Genomic DNA, 15,400 nt, shown 5'->3' on the forward strand with positions numbered 1-15,400 from the left:
TACTGGTGGGATGAAATTCAGGAGGATTTAAATTTTTCAAAACACCTAATAAAAAGAGGTGGAGGTGGAGTTGCACTTAAGCAGCTGCACCTTTGTAGAAATGCAAAAAATAAAAAAATGAAGAAAACCTCCTTGAATGCATTTGGGTTAATATGAAAGGAAAACGGAATGAGGTTGCCAGAGGTGTATACGACGGACTGCCCAATCGGAGGAACTAGATCAGGGGCGTCAAACTGAAGGGTGCTTGGATCTGGCCCGTGGGGAACAGATCGGACTGGCCCACAATGCCTCTGCCAGCGAAAACAGAGCTCGGGAGGGAAGCGTGTAGCCCTACCAGGCCCCGTTTTCAGCTGCAACGGCCGCCTGCACTCCTCCGCCAGCGAAAATGTGGCCTCCACCCCCCAAGCTCCATTTTCACTGGCAGAGGATTAGAAAAAGAAACTAAAAGCAAAATAAATGTTTCCTCTTTTGTCTTTGAGCATCCAAGAATGGACAGGAAAGGAGAAAGGGAAAGAAGAAAGACAAAGAAGGAAAGACAAGAAGAGAGCAAGGAAAGAAAAATGAGGAAAGTGGGGAAGGAAGAGGGAAGGAAAAAGAAAAGGGAAGGAAGATTATAATGAGGGAGGGTCTGAGAGAAGTCCTGCCTTAGCACTTGGCCACCACAGGTCCCCCCAACAGGAGTGACTACGAGCTGGCCATGCCCACCCCGGAAATCCCTCCCCCCCCCCAGGTCAAACAATCCTGATGCGGCCCTGAATGAAATCAAATTTGACACCACGGAACTAGATGCACCTTTTGCTAAGCATTTAACTGATGAACAGAAAGCAGAGAAATGTGGGACTTTCATTATCCTGACAACTGGGGATCACCCAGTCTCTGCACCTAGTGGGAGATCAAAGAGGTCCCTAATGAGACTTACTCATTTAAAACGTTCTTATAACTGCCCATCTTTCAGTCAACTCACTGCAGCTCCCCAAAAGCCATTTTAAAAACAAACGCCAGGCGCCAATCCATGCCAACTTCTCATTGTCCGATCTCCCAGCGCCTGGGGAAAAGCCAGATGTCAGCTTTGGAAGCCATATTAGTCCAGAAGCTTCCATGCTGCCACTTTCTCCTGTGTGGGAAAGTAGGAGGGGGGATTCAGGAGAGGGGTTGTTAGTAGACAGAATAGCATTCTTCCTGTCGGTCAAGGTCAGGGCGATCCAGCGTCTGGAGAAGGAGAGGTCAGGAGGCTGAGTCGAGATGGGATGGACGTTGATTGGAGCATGTGATCGACTGGGGAGTGAGGGGATGGTTTGGGGGGGCTTTGCTTTCAGATTCGGGTTTCCCCAGATGTGCCAGTTTACCTATTCTAGTAAAGAGAACTTTGGAAAATGCTTGCTTCTGCGTCTTTACTCGGAGTTGGGGTTTCCTGGAACGCTGACACCAGGTGTTTAAGGCTGAAAGGATGGAGGCCCTTTGAGAATCTGGCTCGTATCTCGCAAACCTTTGTTGGCCTTAAGTCAGTCTCGACTTAAGTGGCTTCTGCTGGAAGACAAGAGGACCACTGAGAGAATCCAATTTTCAGGTGCTTGGGGATGGTCTTACATGGCATGGACATTTGGAAAACCCATATAGATTATATCAAACAATGGCAGGGAGCAGCTCTTTCATGCCCACAACATTACAGGTCAAATTAGCCCTAGATTCAGCCACGGGCACACTTGCTTCAGTTAGGATCTGAGCGGGATGACTATTCAAAGGCAATTTATTAGAATATTGTAGCAAAGAGTTTTCCCTTACTGAAAAGAGGGAATCCAGGACACAGAATTGGGTTTCATTTTATATTCCATACAGTAGAAAAAGTATAAAAGAAGAGTTGATTGTATGGAAGAAATCATCCTGGTCAGTTACAGACAAGGACAGTAACATCCCATAATATTAAGGATAACCACCGAAATGACCATTGAATTAAAAACAGAATGTTCAGATGGGAAATGGCATCATGAGTCACGAAAGTCTGTTGTGAAAAGGTACAATTTCAGCCAGTTGAAACATCAAGCATGTACGATTGAAAAAGTCCTTTGTTATTCAGCCTGAGAAAGTCCCTTATTTGGCAGTTATTATTTACCCTTATTATCTTTATTCAACCGTCTTATTGGAATTATTATAAGTACTATCATGAATATCATTATTCTGTTGCTTTGTAGGTACACTGAGAGCTTTTGCACTCAAGACAAATTCCTACTGTGTCTATTCATACTTGGCCAAATTAAACATGCAATTCAATTCAATTCCTGAGACACCTTCTGTGACTTCTCACACTCAGGCATGTTTATCATTTTTCTCCCACGTGAATTCTTTGGTGTCGATTGAGGCTACTACTCTCAATATAGCTCTTTCCACACTCAAGGCATTTATGTGGTTTCTCTCCTGAGTGGATTCTTTGATGCACGTAAAGATTTCCTCTCCGATTGAAGCTCTTTCCACAATCAAGACATTTATGTGGTTTTTCTCCTCTATGAATGATTTTATGTCGACAGAGATTTACACCGTTAGTAAAGCTCTTTCCACACTCCAGGCACTTATGAGGTTTTTCTCCTGTGTGGATTCTTAGATGAGTTTGAGTATAGTCATTTCTTTTGAAGGCTTTTCCACACTTGAGGCATTTGTATGGCTTCTCTCTTGAGTGGATCCTTAGATGCCTTTGAAGACTTCCCTTTCTTTTGAAAGTTTTTCCACATTCGGGTCACTGATGTTTCTTTCCTCCCTCCTGGATCCTTTGGGGCCTTCTGAAGGAGCCTCCGCCCTCCAGGCATTTCTTCGGTATCTCTATCAAATGGATCCTTTGATGTCTATGAAGGTGGCTGGTATGACGAAAGCTCTTTCCACACTCCAGGCATTTATGAGGTTTTTCTCCTGTGTGGATCCTTTGATGTGTATAAAGATGTCCCCTCTGACTGAAGCGCTTTCCACACTCCAGGCACTTATGAGGTTTTTCTCCCGTGTGGATCCTTAAATGACTTTCAAGATGGTCGTTTCTTTTGAAGAATTTTTCAAATTCTGGGCATTCATATTTCTTTTCTCCTGAGTAGATTTTTAAATGGTTTTCAAGATTTCCCTTTCTTTTGAAGGTTTTTCCACATTCCGGGCACTGATGTTCCTTTGCTTCCCCCTGGATCCTTTGGGGCTTTCGGGGTCTTCCGAAGGAGCCTCTGCCCTCCAGGTATTTCTTTGGTTTCTCTCCCCAACGGATCCTTTGATGTCTATAAAGGCTGCTCCTCTGACTGAAGCTCTTTCCACACTCCAGGCACTTATGAGGTTTTTCTCCTGTGTGGATTCTTAGATGAGTTTGAAGATGGTCATTTCTTTTGAAGGTTTTTCCACACTCAAGGCATTTGTATGGCTTTTCTCCGGAATGGATGTCTATTTGATGTCTACTAAAGTGGCTCCTAGAATTGAAGCTCTTTCCACACTCTGGGCATTTAAGTGGATTCTTTCTTGAGTGGATTTTTAAATGGTTTTCAAGATTTCCGTTTCTTTTGAAGGATTTTTCACATTCCGGGCATTCGTATTTCTTTCCTCTCTTGTGGATCCTTTCGGAATTCCCAGATCTTCTGAAAGTCTCTCCACCCTCCAAGCATTTATTCCGTTTCTCTCCTGAGTGGATTCTTTGATGTCTATAAAGATATTCCTTCCGACTGAATCTCTTTCCACACTCCAGGCATTGATATGGCTTATCTCCAGAATGGATCCTCTGATGCTTATAAAGGTTTCACAACTGACTGAAACTCTTTCCACATTCTAGGCATTTATGAGGTTTTTCTCCTGAGTGGTTTCTTAAATGTCTATCAAAGTTGCTCCTATAATTGAAGCTCTTTCCACACTCCAGGCATTCAAATATATTCTTTCTTGAGTGGATGCTAAGATGTCTTTGAAGATAGTCGTTTCTTTTGAAAGTTTTTCCACATTCCGGGCGCTGATGTTCCTTTCCTCCCTCCTGGATCCTTCCGGGCTTTGAGGGTCTTCCGAAGGAGCCTCCGCCCTCCAGGCCCGTCTCCGGGTCTCCGCCCGTTTCCTCCTCCCCGCATCGCCCTCCAGGCAGCCGCCTTTCCCGGGCTCCCCCTGGGCTCCTCCCTCCTGCAGCCCCGGAGCCCCCCGGCCTTTCCCTGCCGTCTCCCGGGGAAGCCGCGCCGGGACCGGGCAGGGCTGCTCCGTGGGGCCCGCTCACCTCCTTCTCCTCTCGGCCGGCACCTTTTTTCTGCATCCGCCGCCATCCTCCGTCCTCCTGCAGGGGAGAAAGAGAAGAGGGTCACGGCTGCCTCCCCTTCCCCGCAGGAGAGGCCCAGGCCCAAGCCCCTGCCTTCCACGGCCTCCCGGACATTCTCCAGACAGACACGGCCTCATTCCCAGCCTCCCGTCTCACTCCCCGCCCGCCCCCAGAGTAGGCCTTGGGCTCCCAAGGCTCCCTTCTCTGGAGAGACTCTCTGTCGCCGATTCAGGCACCTTCCCTCGTGCCCATTCTGTTTCCGGAAGTGGAGGCTTCACGCCCTTTTTTTCTCCACTAGTTCCGCCTTTTCCTTTGGAGGATCCGCCCCACGGAGTCCATTTGCCCATCGCCGACATCCCGAGCGCGACCAATCAGCGTCCTTCTTCCCTCAACAAGGCAGATGGCGCCTGCGTGGTGCCGCCAGTTATTACGGTCCGGGGCGGAGGTGGGGGGGTCTCCCTTTGAACTTTGGGGTCCCGTCTCCCCCCACCTCGTATTGAGGGAGGGGGAGGTCAGGGGGTCTTCTGGGGATGCGATGTTATACCAGCCCATGAAGGGCAGCCAGTTGTGTCTATTCTGGGACCTTACGAGACCCTGAGTTTGAATCAGACGCTCTTTCAGTCCAGCCCACCTCACAGGGTTGTTGTTGGGGGAAGAGAGGAGGAAGCTGTGCTGGATGGGAGGGGGGAGGGGCTCCTGGGGGCTTCTCTCCTTGCAGATGTTTCATTGCCCAAAGTAGCTTCCTTCCTCATGGCTAGAAGGGAGGGGGGCTCAGAGAGCTCCAAAGACCCCTCAGTTCAACCCTCAGCTGCAAATAGTCCCCTTCATTTTGCTGCATGTGTTCTTCCCCTTATTTGTAAAAATAAATCCAGGATTCTAATAAATTCTCTATATGGATTCAATAACTGACAAATTTGTTTTTAAGAAGCAACTCCATGGCCTCTATTTGATCCAGGAGAATTCTTGTTCCGAGATAGAAGAAGAGGGAGCCAAGCTATTCTCCAAAGCCCCTGAGGGCAGGACAAAAGAAGCAACGGGTGGAAACTCATCAAGGAGAGGAACAACTTAGAACTAAGGAGAAATTTCCTGACAATTAACCAGTGGAAGAACTTGCCTCCAGAAGTTGTGAACGCTCCAACACTGGAAGTTTTAAAGAAGAGATTGCATAACCATTTGTCTGAAGTGCTGTAGGGTTTCCTGCTTAAGCAGAGGGTTGGACTAGAAGACCTCCAAGGTCCCTTCCAACTCTGTGATTCTATTCTAATTTGGAATTCATGCACAAAAGCAGACCGTCCCCAGTTAAAGAGGACCTAAGGATGAAAACGTCCTGCCAATGGATCCTGCTATCATTCCAAAAACTTTGGAAAAAGGAGGCAGGGAATCAGGCCATTTTGATAGGATCCAAATTGGGTTCTTTCTGGGTCCCTTTAACTGCTGGATCCCTCAACACTTGGAACTTGGCCAAAAGAGGGTCATGTGCTTTGGGGGTTCAGCATCATTAAGCTCTGCAGTATTTTGTTTAGGCAGAAGTGGTTCAAGAGAGACGGGATTTTGCTTTCTGTCCTGGATTGCTGTATTGCTTTGGGATTCAGAAAAAGTTGCCTCACCTAAGCAGAAAAAACGGAGGGAGCTCACCTGGGATGATGGAACAAAGCACAAAACAACATGGCAACACAAAGGGTGTGATGAGAAGTTTATCCAGAGCCACATTAATGAGTGGAGCTTCCGTGTCATCATATTCAACATGTATCATCATTTTCTTAGAACATATTTATCTTTCCTCTAACATTTAAATTTAATGTATTGCAACATATTTCCCCCATATTTCTTATTTTTACACTGCCTATTGTCTATATTCAGTCTCTATCCATTGATAAATTTTCCCCCATATGCTGTAACACTCCGATTCTTCCTTCTCACTAATTGCTAATGTTAATCTACTCATTTCTGCACATTCTAATATTTTCTTAATTAGCTCCCCCTTTGTAGGAATTTTTTTCTGCTTCCCAATTTTGTGCAAATACCATTCTTGCTGCCTTTATTACATGAATAATCAAATATGTATTTTCTCTACTAAATTTCTCCGGTTAGATACCCAACAGGAACAGCTCCGGCTTAAGATCAATGTGTTGCTGTATCAGTTTTTGTGATTATTGTGCCCAATAATTTCTCGCTTCTGGACATGTCCACCACATGTGATAGTACGATCCCAATGTCTGGTGGCATTTCCAAAATTTAGCTGATTTATCTTTGAACATTTTTGCCAATCTATATCCGACGACATGTGCCATCTATAAAACATGTCACCGGAAAGATTGGCAAAAATGTTCAAAGATAAACTTTGTTTAAATTTTTAAATGAATTTTGTACCAAGATGTTACACTGATTGATTAATGATGAATTGTTTGTTTAAAAATAAAAATATTTTTTTTTCAAAAAAAAAAAAAAAAAGTGGAGCTTCCCTTGAGAGAGGCAGTCTACATACAAAAATCTGCCTTTTGTGCCAAAATAGGAGAACTGGGCAGCTTGAGTGATTGGTTTGGTCGCCTCCTTCAGACATTTGCCTGGCACTGGTGGGTGTGGAAAAGGCGGAGCAGGTGAGCCTTGGGAGGAGGCCAAGGGAGGCCTGCCATCTCTGAGGGAATTCTGAGGGCTTCATGACCTCACCCATGCAGGCTCAACTGCCAGTTACCGTCAGTTATCAGAGTGAAGGTGCCTTCCAAGAGGTGGGTTGGTTTCTGGAGGGCTCCTGGACTCTGGGAAATCCTCCCTCTATTTGCAGCCAATTTACCAGAGTTGTATTGCAAGGGTGAAAATGCCCATTTGGCCTCTTACCTGCCTGGGTGCCCCTCCAACCTCCCCCCCCACCTTGCCTAGGGAGGGAGCCTGGATGGGGGGGGGAGTCCCAGTCCCAGAAGGGCCCCTCAACCTCTGCCTGCCAGAATGCGGGAGGGGCCCCCCAAAGGGGAGACCGGACCCCAAAGATCAAAGGGAGCCCCCCCTGCCTCACCTCTACGCGGGACTCGGGACTTGTGCAGGCGCCCTCTGGCTGCTTGAAGGAAGGCGGACGCCGATTTAGCTGATCAAGAGAAAGCCTAGTAATGGGGGACTTTATCCTGACAACTGGGGGACACCCAGTCTCTGCACCTCGTGGGGGATCAAAGAGGTCCCCCATGAGTCATTTAAAACATTCTTCAGTCAACTCACTGCAGCTCCCCAAAAGCTGTTTTAAAAACAATACAACACATTAAAACATGGAAAATAAAAACAAAGAAAAGCCAGGCGCCAATCCATGCCACCTTCTCCTTGTCTGATCTCCCAGCGCCTGGGGAAAAGCCGGGTGTTGAAGGCTGAAAGGCTGGAGGCCCTTTGAGAATCTGGCTCGTATCTCACAAAGCTTCCTTGGCCTTAGAGAGTCCCTTTAGCAGTTTCTGCTGGAAGACAAGGGGACCTTTGAGAGAATCCAATTGACAAGAGTTTCTGGTGTCTGGGGAGGGTCTTACATGGTATGGACAGTTCACACCCCCAACAATGGAGGCCAAATTAGCCCTAGATTCAGCCACAGCACACTTGCTTCACTTAGGCACTGAGTGGGATGACTATTTAAAGGCAACTTATTAGAATATTGTGGCAAAGAGATTTCCCTTAATGAAAAGAGGGAATCCAGGACACAGAATCGGGTTTCATTTTATACTCCATACAGTAGAAAAAAAAATACAAAACAAGAGCTGATTGCATGGAAGAAATCACTCTGCTCAAGTTACAGTTACATCAGAGACATGGACAGTAACATCCCATAATATTAAGCATAAGCATTAAAAGAACATTCACATGGGAAATGGCATGTCTCTTGTGAAAAGGTACAATTTAGACCAGTTGAAAAATCTAGCATGTACAATTGAAAAAGTCCTTTATTATTCAGCCTGAGAAAGTCCCTTATTTGGCAGTTATTATTTACCCTTATTGTCTTCTTTACTCATTTGGAGTAAAGACCAATAATTCCTCTTATTGGAATTATTATAATTATCATGAATATGCACTAGGTGAATTCCTAGGGTGTCTATTCACATTTGGCCAAATTAAATATACAATTCAATTCAATTCCCGAGATACACCGTGACTGAAGGTCTTCTCACACTCAGGTGTGTTTTTCATTTTTCTCCCACGTGAATTCTTAGGTGTTGATTGAGGCTACTACGCTCAGTATAGCTCTTTCCACATTCCAGGCATTTATGAGGTTTTTCTCCTGAGTGGATCCTTTGATGTTTATAAAGGTTTCCCCTCTGACTGAATCTCTTTCCACACTCAAGGCATTTATACGGTTTTTCTCCTGAGTGGATCCTTTGATGTGTATAAAGGGTGCTGCTATGAGTGAAGCTCTTTCCACACTCCAGGCACTTATGAGGTTTTTCTCCTGAGTGGATTCTTTGATGTGTATAAAGGCCGCTGCTATGAGTGAAGCTCTTTCCACACTCCAGGCACTTATGAGGTTTTTCTCCTGAGTGGATCCTTTGATGTGTATAAAGGGTGCTGCTATGAGTGAAGCTCTTTCCACACTCCAGGCACTTATGAGGTTTTTCTCCTGAGTGGATCCTTTGATGTTTATAAAGGGTGCTGCTATGACTGAATCTCTTTCCACACTCAAGGCATTTATGAGGTTTCTCTCCTGTGTGGATCCTTTGATGTGTATAAAGATGTCCCCTCTGACTGAAGCTCATTCCACACTCCAGGCATTTATGAGGTTTTTCTCCTGAGTGGATTCTTTGATGTGTATAAAGATGTCCCCTCTTACTGAAGCTCTTTCCACACTCCAGGCACTTATGAGGTTTTTCTCCTGTGTGGATCCTTTGATGTATATAAAGTTTGCTGCTCTGAATGAAGCTCTTTCCACACTCAAGGCACTTATAAGGTTTCTCTCCTGTGTGGATCCTTCGATGTGTATAAAGGCCGCTGCTATGAGTGAAGCTCTTTCCACACTCAAGGCACTTATAAGGTTTCTCTCCTGTGTGGATTCTTTGATGTGTATAAAGGCCGCTGCTATGAGTGAAGCTCTTTCCACACTCAAGGCATTTATGAGGTTTTTCTCCTGAGTGGAACCTTTGATGTTTATAAAGGTTGCTCCTCTGACTGAAGCTCTTTCCACACTCAAGGCATTTATGAGGTTTTTCTCCTGAGTGGATTCTTCGATGTCTATTAAGGTTGCTCCTCTGACTGAATCTCTTTCCACACTCAAGGCATTTATGAGGTTTTTCTCCTGAGTGGATTCTTTGATGTGTATAAAGGTTGCTCCTATCACTGAAGCTCTTTCCACACTCCAGGCACTTATGAGGTTTTTCTCCTGTGTGGATAATTAGATGGCTTTGAAGATTTCCGTTTGTTTTGAAGGTTTTTCCACATTCCAGGCACTGATGTTTCTTTGCTTTCTCCTGGATCCTCTGGGGCTTTCGGGGTCTTCCAAAGGAGCCTCCGCCCTCCAGCCCCGTCTCGGGGTCTCCGCCTGTTTCCTCCTCCCCGCATCGCCCTCCAGGCAGCCGCCTTTCCCGGGCTCCCCCTGGGCTCCTCCCTCCTGCAGCCCCGGAGCCCCCCAGCCTTTCCCTGCCGTCTCCCGGGGAAGCCACGCCGGGGCCCGCTCTCCTCTTCCTCCTCTCGGCCGCCGCCTCTTTCCTGCATCCGCCGCCATCCTGCAGGGGAGAAAGAGAAGAGGGTCATGGCTGCATCCCGTTCCCCGCAGGGGCAGCCCAGGCCCAAGCCCCCCCCCCTCATGCGGACCAGAAAGACTCTCCCGGACTACGATTCCCAGCATCCCCTGCGCCAAACCTGCATCAAAGGGCCTCCTCTATCGCCGATTCAGGCAGCTTCCTTCGTTGCCCATTTTGTTTCCGGAAGTGGAGGCTTCACGCCCTTTTTTCTCCACTAGTTCCGCCTTTTCCTTTGGAGGAACTGCCACTCAGAGTCCATTTGCCAATCGTCGACATCCCGAGCACAACCAATCAGCGGACTTCTTAAACTTTGGGGTCGGGTCTGATCCCCCCCCCGTATTGAGGCTGGCGGAGGTCAGGAGTTGAAGCCTTATATCAGCCCATGAAGGGCAGCCAGTTGGGTCTATTCTGGGACCTTAGGAGACCCTGAGTTTGAATCAGCCGCTCTTTGTGTCCTGGATTCCCTCTTTTCATTGAGGAAAATCCCTTTCCTTAATAAATTGCCTTTGAATGCTCATCCCACTCAGATCCTCATTGAAGCAAGTGTGCTGTGGCTGAATCTAGGGCTCATTTGGCCTTCATTGTTGTGAGTGCGAAGGAGCTTCTCCCTGCCATTGTTTGATATAATCTATGTGGATTTCCCAAATGTGGGGACCTATTAAGACCATCCCCAGCATCTGAAACTGTCAGTTGGATTCCCTGAATGGTCCCCTTGTCTTCCAGCAGAAACCCCTACAAGGGACTCTCTAAGGCCAAGGAAGCTTTGTGAGATATGAGCCATATTCTTAAAAAGCCCCCACCCTTTTAGCCTTAAAACACCTGCCTCTTCCCCAGGTGTTGGGAGGTCAGACAAGGAGAAGCTGGCATGGATTGGCCCCCAGGTTTTTGTTTGTTTCTTTGTTTTTAAAATGGCTTTCTGGGAGCTGCACAGAGTTTAACTTCAAAGTCTAACAATTGGAGCAGCCCTCAACTGCAGCCCTTGGACAGGGATCAGGCAGGGATCTCGTCCACAGCTGCCCCGTTGAGAATCCAACATTCCTACAGATATCTGCAGTGCTGGTGTTTCTGGATGCGGAGAAGGCCTTTGATAGAGTGGGTTGGAACTTTCTATTAAAGATTTTGAGAAAAATGGACTTTGGGGATCAGTTTACACAGGCGGTTTCAGCAATTTATCAACAACAAATGGCACAAATTATTATTAATGGAAGTCTGACTACAAATTTTAGTATTGAAAAAGGAACAAGACAAGGTTGTCCGTTATCCCCATTGTTATTTATTCTAACATTAGAAGTCTTGTTGAATACAATGCAAGATTCAAACTTATTACATGGCATAGCTATTAGGCATGAGGATTATAGGACCAAGGCATTTGCAGATGATCTGGTTTTTACCCTAACACAGCCGATGGAATCAATAATTCAGATGAAAGACATTATAAAAGAATATGGTATGATATCAGGATTTAGACTGAACCAGAAAAAGACTAAGATGATTGTTCAAAATATGACACAAGATCGTAAGCAGGAACTTGAAAGCAAAGCAGGCTTTGAAATAGTATCAAAAGTTAAATATTTAGGAGTACAAGTTGCAGACTCAAATATAAAATTATTTCAAAATAATTATGAGGTGTTGTGGCGAGAGGTACAAAAGGATTTGGAGACGTGGAAAAAACTGCAACTGTCGTTGCTTGGAAGAATAGCAGCAGTTAAGATGAACGTTTTGCCTAGATTTCTCTTTTTGTTTCAAATGATTCCGGTGCTTAAAAGTGATAAGCAATTGAGAGAATGGCAAAATGGACTGAATAAGTTTGTCTGGAATGAGAAAAAGCCAAGAGTCAAACTGAAAATTATGCAAGATGTTCCAGAAAGGGGAGGCCTTAAACTTCCAAACCTACAATTGTATTATGAAGCAGCAGCTTTGACGCAAGCAAGTGATTGGTTTGGAAGGATAAAGACTGGAATATTGAATATAGAAAGTCATGATCTTGAATTTGGTTGGCATGCATATTTATTCTATGAGAACAAAGTGGATAAAGTATTCAAAAGCCGCATTCTTAGGAACTCTTTGATGAGAGTTTGGAAGAAGCACCGATTCAAATGGGATTACAAAATACCATTATGGCTGGATCTTGGTCATATCATGTGGAATACAAATATAATGTCACTCGGGGGGGGGTTATACAAAGAAGTTCTTTTTATGGATGGGGGCAGATGGCAATTAAAGACATTAGAAATACTGTTGGAAGAAGGGATTAATTTAACTTGGCTACAGTATAATCAACTTCAACTGAGATGGAAAGAAGATAAAAAAAACTGGTATAATGATGCATGAAGAAGAATTGGTTAGACATATAAGAGAGAAAGGTCCAATGCATATTAAGAGGGTTTGCTAGAAAGGGATTCGGAAAATGAATTGGTTAAAGATTGTATGATAAAGTGGGCACAAAATTTTGCAGAACCAGCGATGTTGGAAACATGGGAAAAAATATGGGTCTAGAATGTTAAATTTACACAGTCGCAGAATCTGAGGGAAAATTTTTATAAAATGTTTTATAGGTGGCATTTAGATCCTAAGAAATTATCGTGTATGTATCCTAATGTTCAACCAAAATGCTGGAGATGTGATTGCATAGATGCCACATATTATCATATGTGGTGGACTTGTAAGAAAGTGAAGGCTTTTTGGATAAAAATTTGGTGGGTTATGCAAAATGTTTTGAAGAAAAAACTTCAGTTTGCTCCACAACTGTTTCTATTGGGTATAGTTAAGGATTTTACTTTGGGTGAAACAAAGCTGATATTGTATATGGTGACAGCAGCGAGATTATTGATAGGTCAATACTGGAAAAATGAAGCTATGCCCACTATTGAAGAATGGACTTTGAAAATGGCCAGTTTTGCAGAGATGGCGAAGATTTCAGCATATTTAAAAGACCAAACTCAAGAGTCTTATGTATGGAAGTGGAAAAAGTGGATAGATTATGTGCAGAATAAATATCAAACTAGGAAATATCAGATAGCTTTTAGCTGAATGAATGTATTATGTAGGGATAGATTAATTGAGTTTTATGAAGGTATAAATAGTATACAGGGGGTGGAGGGGTTTAAGTTTCATAAAATGTATTTTTGATTAGGATTTTATTTTGTGGAAGTCCTGGGGGGGAAAGGGGAGGGTTAGGGAGGGTTTGGGGGGGTGGAAATTGGGGAGAAAATGTATTTGTAAAACTTTTTAAATAAAAAAAGAGAGAGAGAGAGAATCCAACATTCCTGAACCACCATCCAGACTCATACAAGGCCTCCCGCCCCTCCCAGGACAGCCTGCTCTGCTAGTTGCCATAAGAATGACCGACAGCAGTCAAACTCAGGTCTGGGACCCTGGGCATGGCCCTGGAAGACTAAAGGAATTTATTAAAAGAAAAAAATGTATTAAATTTATTAAAAGTGAAAGTTTTAATTGGATTTTATTACCTTTCTTGCCAGGCACTTATGAGGTTTTTCTCCTGTGTGGATTCTTTGATGTGTATAAAGATCTCCCCTCTGACTGAAGCCCTTTCCACACTCCAGGCATTGATATCGGTTTCCAACTGAGTGGTTTTTTAGATGGTTTTCAAAACGTCCATTTGTTCTGAAGGATTTTTCACATTCCGGGCATTTAAATGGTTTCTCTGCTGTGTGGATTTTTAAATGGTTTTCAAGATTTCCGTTTGTTTTGAAGGTTTTTCCACATTCCGGGCACTGATATTTCTTTCCTCCCTCCTGCATCCTTTGAGACTTTCGGAGTCTTCCGAAGGAGCCTCCGCCCTGCAGGTCCGTCTCGGGGTCTCCGCCCGTTTCCTCCTCCCCTGGGCTCCTCCCTCCTGCAGCCCCAGAGCCCCCGGCCTTTCCCCTCTGTCTCCCGGGGAAGCCGCGCCGGGACCGGGCAGGGCTGCTCTGCAGGGCCCGCTCTCCTCCTCCTCCTCTCAGTCGGCGCCTCTTTCCTGCATCCGCCGCCATCCTCCGTCCTCCTGCAGGGGAGAAAGAGAAGAGGGTCACGGCTGCATCCCCTTTCCCGCAGGGGAGGCCCAGGCCCAAGACCCTGCCTCCCCGCCCTCAAGACTAGGCCTCAGGCTCCCAGGCCACTGGAGAGACCCTCCCGGACTTCAACTCCCAGCATCCCCTGTGCCAACCTGCATCAAACGGCCTCCTCTATCGCTGATTCAGGCTGCTTCCCTTGTTGCCCATTTTGTTTCCGGAAGTGGAGGCTTCACGCCCTTTTCTCTCCACTAATTCCGCCTTTTCCTTTGGAGGATCCGCCCCTCGGAGTCCTCCTGCCCATCACCGACATCCCGAGCGCGACCAATCAGCGTCCTTCTTCCTGCAACGAGGCAGATGGCGCCTGCGCAGTGCCGCCGGTTATTACGGTCCGGGGCGGAGGTGGGACGGAGGGGGGGGGGGAGGATTCATATCAGCCCATGAAGGGCAGCCAGTTGGGTCTCTTGTGGGACCTTCGGAGACCCTGAGTTTGAATCAGCCGCTCTTTGTGTCCTGGATTCCCTCTTTTCATTGAGGGAGATCTCTTTGCTACAATACTCTTAATAAATTGCCTTTGAATGCTCCTCCCACTCAGATCCTCATTGGAGCAAGTGTGCTGTGGCTGAAATCTAGGGCTCATTTGAACTTTATTGTTCTGGGTGTTAAAGAGCTTCTCCCTGCTGTTGTTTGATAGAAAATTATCTTTAAATAGATTTTTACTCCAAAAGCATTTTATTAAAATGAATTTGATAAAAATAAAAAAAATGATTTAAGTTAAAAAAAAACTGATTTTCATATTTTAAAATAGATTTTTGTTGACACTGATTTTTTCCATGCAATCAACTTTTTACTTTTTCTACTGTTGTGGAGTATAAAATGAAACCTGATTCTGCGTCCTGGATTCCTTCTTTTCATTGAGGGAGATCTCTTTGCTACAATACTCTTAATAAGTTGCCTTTAAATGCTCATCCCACTCAGATCCTCATTGGAGCAAGTGTGCTGTGGCTGAATCTAGGGCTAATTTGGCCTCCATTGTTGGGGGTGTGAACTGTCCATACCATGTAAGACCCTCCCCAGACATCAGAAACTCTTGTCAATTGGATTCTCTCAACAGTCCCCTTGTCTTCCAGCAGAAACTGCTAAAGGGACTCTCTAAGGCCAAGGAAGCTTTGTGAGATATGAGCCATATTCTTAAAAAGCCCCCACCCTTTTAGCCTTTAAACCCCTGGCTTTTCCCCAGGCGCTGGGAGGTCAGACAAGGAGAAGGTGGCATGGATTGGCCCCAGGTTTTTCTTTGATGGTTTTTTTTAAATTACATTTAAATTACATTTTAATTTATTTTATTTTTATTACGTTGGGGGGGAGGAGGGAAGGGAGGGGCTCCCTTTGAACTTTAGGGTCCGGTCTCCCCCCCCCACCTCCGTATTGAGGGAGGGGAAGGT

The 15,400-nt window shown here is 45.3% G+C and overlaps 1 protein-coding gene and 1 pseudogene across 2 annotated transcripts in view; both read right to left on the reverse strand.

Annotated features, from left to right (window-relative positions):
- The window catches only part of LOC148111769 (uncharacterized), a 332,684-nt gene that overhangs the window by 29,644 nt on the left and 287,640 nt on the right, over positions 1 to 15,400 (reverse strand). The gene's annotated exons all lie outside the window — the stretch shown is intronic.
- LOC132709954 (uncharacterized) lies at positions 1,730 to 14,093 on the reverse strand (annotated as a pseudogene). The gene is made up of 5 exons (XR_015730199.1): positions 13,416 to 14,093; positions 8,450 to 9,930; positions 3,613 to 3,929; positions 3,216 to 3,561; positions 1,730 to 3,140 (listed from the first exon to the last, which is right to left on the reverse strand). The product of XR_015730199.1 is annotated as an uncharacterized LOC132709954 (transcript).

Source organism: Pantherophis guttatus, chromosome 16, assembly GCF_059756535.1.
Source record: "Pantherophis guttatus breed Tessera chromosome 16, ASM5975653v1, whole genome shotgun sequence".
Lineage (NCBI taxonomy): Eukaryota > Metazoa > Chordata > Lepidosauria > Squamata > Colubridae > Pantherophis > Pantherophis guttatus.